We start from the raw sequence: 3,716 nt of genomic DNA on the forward strand, positions 1-3,716 counted from the left end.
TGTTGGAAATCCTGTCAGCTGACAGGTCCCTCACACTAACGCACGCAAGGCTCATCCATTCTCTCCCCACTCACGCACACCTGACGCGCTCACCTCAGATGACCGGGGGTTGTTAATTCGGACACCTGAGGCGCCACGTCCTGGACAGCTCCTTATTACCATATGATCTATATTAAATTAGGTCATGTGACCATCGAATTAGGGCACGTGGCACCTGTAAGCCCGTGTCTCTCTCTCATTCGTTTCCGGGAATCAGTTAATAGCACTTCTCTTTGTACCGCTCAATTTCTCGCAAATCGGATAATCTTTATTGTGTCAGCTCAATCTCTTCTCAACTTTTCGGTCCGCTCATTGCTTACGGTTTACTTAGTGACTCAATATTCAGTGACTTTATTTATTGTGAACATTTAAATTGACAAAATACAGTGATTTGTGACACCACGTGCACGTGTTCCGCTCATTTCTTGGTTCTACTCATCCCACTTCCCGTAATCCGACTCCAACTCATCCATCCGCACAATTAATTCCCCGATCCAGGCATCTCATTGAACACTAGTACTCCTTCAATATGACAAAAAAGTGGAGAATTTCCGTGTTTCCATCCGCACACAATCTCATCAACTCAAAGTATTATTATCGTTGAGGAATGATTGACAATAAGCGATCATTCACAAATTTCCTATTTCAATTTTGTGGCTCTCGTTTCCCATTAATCAAGCTGGAGGAAAATTTGATGTCCACTAAATTCTTATGAGTGTAGCGCTGGGGATCGAATGTTTGAAATTCTTCTGTCCTGATTCTGTTGACATTCTTTAGTACTCAAATATTATTCTACTTCATCGTTATTTCATTGCCTTATTTTGTCAGTACCAGAATAATCATCAAACATATTCATCCGATGTAAACTAGAGGGAATTCCGAGCAGTATAAATATATCATCATTTGATGCGGAAAAAAAAATTTGAATGTTTTAAAAAATGATTTCGCTGTCTCCTTCAATTGTTTAGTTGATACTACGATACACGTTTGTGTTTCATCGATCTCCAGTTACGAGTTTTGCAAATTAAATACTATTCTCTTATCTGTCGCGCCATCCATTGAAATTTCCACAGGAAAAATATCTTCAATTAATCTCTAATTCGATTCAGAGTTATTGGTGTTGAAAGTGTAACCTCGTAGTCATTCGATACGCATATGGCACCGTATACACAGTATGAATATGGCCGTATGGTAAGGTGTTATGAGCTGGCTGGGCATAATACGGCTGAAGCAGCACGACTATATGCGAGACAAAATCCACGTGGCCGTCATCCATCACCGCCGGTTATTTTGGGGACGGTAAGCCGCTTCCACGAAACGGGCAATGTTATGCCTCATGTTGCCAACGGCGGAAGAGAGCGGTATATCCGAGTGCCGGATTTGGAAGAGAACGTACTGGAAGAATTTCGTGATAATCCCAGAGCAAATATCCGAGGCATTGCTCGCCGTTTAAGAGTATCCCCTACGACAGTGGCTAGAGTTCTACAAGAAAACAATATGCATCCATATCGTTTCGCCACGATTCAAGCTCTTTATGATGGAGACGAGGGTCAGCGGTTACGATTCTGTCGATGGCTCCTCGTGCAGCACCAACGTAATCCGCGTTTTACTCAGCGAATATTATTCACGGATGAATCTCATTTCGGAAGGTGCTCCAGCTGAAATCAGGATAACGAGCATGAATGGGGAGATAGAAATGATCGTCCGTATTCATGCATCCAGAATCGACGACATCAAGACTTGTTCAGTGTTAATGTATGGTTGGGCATCATCGGTGATCGAGTCGTATGTCTATAGCATATTTAATTCTCATGATAACCGCAAAAAAACCGCAAATGTCTATGGCTCTACACATATCAAATCACAATCATGAATACACACAGGAATTCATTTACGCACGAACAATGACAATCATTCCTCGGAAGATGAAATATTCCACTATATGCGACAGTGTATATAAATGAGAAGCATTATACATACTTCCGCTGTTACTAGAAGAATTCTCTTTCATTATTCTCGGGATAAGTTCTTTCATCAGTCCGTCGGTGGGGCAACGTTTTCCGGATGCTTCGCATCCGCAAAACCCTGCTCACAGACGGAATAGCAAAAAATATCATTCGACACTCGCGTCCAGCTCGTGCTGTAAACTCACATTCGCCAGAAATTTTTTTTTCGGCACACTGTGTGTAAAGCGTTATTGTTCGATATTCGCGAGAAAAGGATTTTTAAACTCGTGGGATTATATCACTCGCCTTCGGCTCGTGCTATAAACCTCCCACGAGCCCAAAAACACTTTGCCGCAATCGTATCGAAATGTACTATTATTATAGGCTTTGTGTCGAATTCTACTATTATTACATCACGTATGTAGACATATTTCCGAGACTTTTTGTCAGGGATTTTCTTAATCTCGGTCTGCTCATCCTCATTGGTGCTTCAGTGATCATTCTTTATCTATTCATTTTTACATATATATTTTTTTTTACATTTTTGAAGTAATAGATCGTTCGGACATTGATCAAACCCTATGAAAATAACGGCAATTGATATTCTAGGTTGGGCCATATTTATATCACGAAAATCTAAATGGCGAGCAATACAATCACTTCCCCACGCAAATTTTGCCCGAATTGTTGGATCAGGCAGGTGTTCTCCCAGGAGTTCGCCAAGTGATGTGATACCAACAAGATGGAGCCCCAGCTCATAGGGCAAATAGGAACTTGCAGGCAATTACAACGATGGTGGGTTATCGTTACATTGGACCCTGGTGCTGAAGCGCTTTCTCGACCTTGGCCTCCACGATCCCCCGATCTGACTCCTTTAGATTTTTTCGCTTGGGGACATATTAAAGATCAGGTCTACACAACGGAGATTAATTCATTGGAGGAACTGGAAGGACGTATTCGAGCAACCGTGGCATCTATCACTCCCCAGATGTTACAAAACACACGCCGTAATCTGCTGCGACGTTTACAGTGCTGCATTTCGCACAATGGAAATCATTTCCAACACGTCCTGATCAATTGATTTGAAAGGACATAGTGGAGAAAGATGTAGGGTGAGTCCGGGTGAGATAGATGTGATTCTAATGTTTTTATGTTCTGGACAGACACGGAGAACAACCTGTAGCATTTTCTTTCATGCATCTCATAGATAGAACCCTATAGGAACCAACGGAAATTTTCCGTATCCAAATTACGAGATTAGTACGATGATTTTCGGTCTTCCGCTGAAGGTGCCCATTTCACCCGAACTTACCCTATCCAAAACATCAATGGAGATTCTTGTATGACCAGCTCCCGCAATGATGGTTCTAACAAGAAAAGTCTTTTTACATTCGAAAAATAATGCCAATCGAAGGGTCTTGACGGATTCTGGGAAACTGTTTCTCTCCTGAGTATTCATGAAAATATTTACTCATCGACTATGAATCCACTTTTGCTTGCTACTTTGATATTCATTGATTTCCAATCCTATGGAGAAGTGATGTAAAATGTTACCTTTATTTTTTTAATAAAAAAATTAAACGGAATGCTTTCTTTTTGGGCATTGCATGCCCAAAAAGCGGCTTTACCGGGGGGCGCTTTTATCCGGGCTTTATCTGGGAGACCCGGGTTCGATTCCCGGCTGGGTGAAGCGGAAATTTTTTCTCTCTAAATTCTAATTCTCTTAGAATT

Source organism: Diachasma alloeum, unplaced genomic scaffold, assembly GCF_001412515.2.
Source record: "Diachasma alloeum isolate Michigan unplaced genomic scaffold, Dall2.0 Dall_scaffold_01115, whole genome shotgun sequence".
Taxonomy (NCBI): domain Eukaryota; kingdom Metazoa; phylum Arthropoda; class Insecta; order Hymenoptera; family Braconidae; genus Diachasma; species Diachasma alloeum.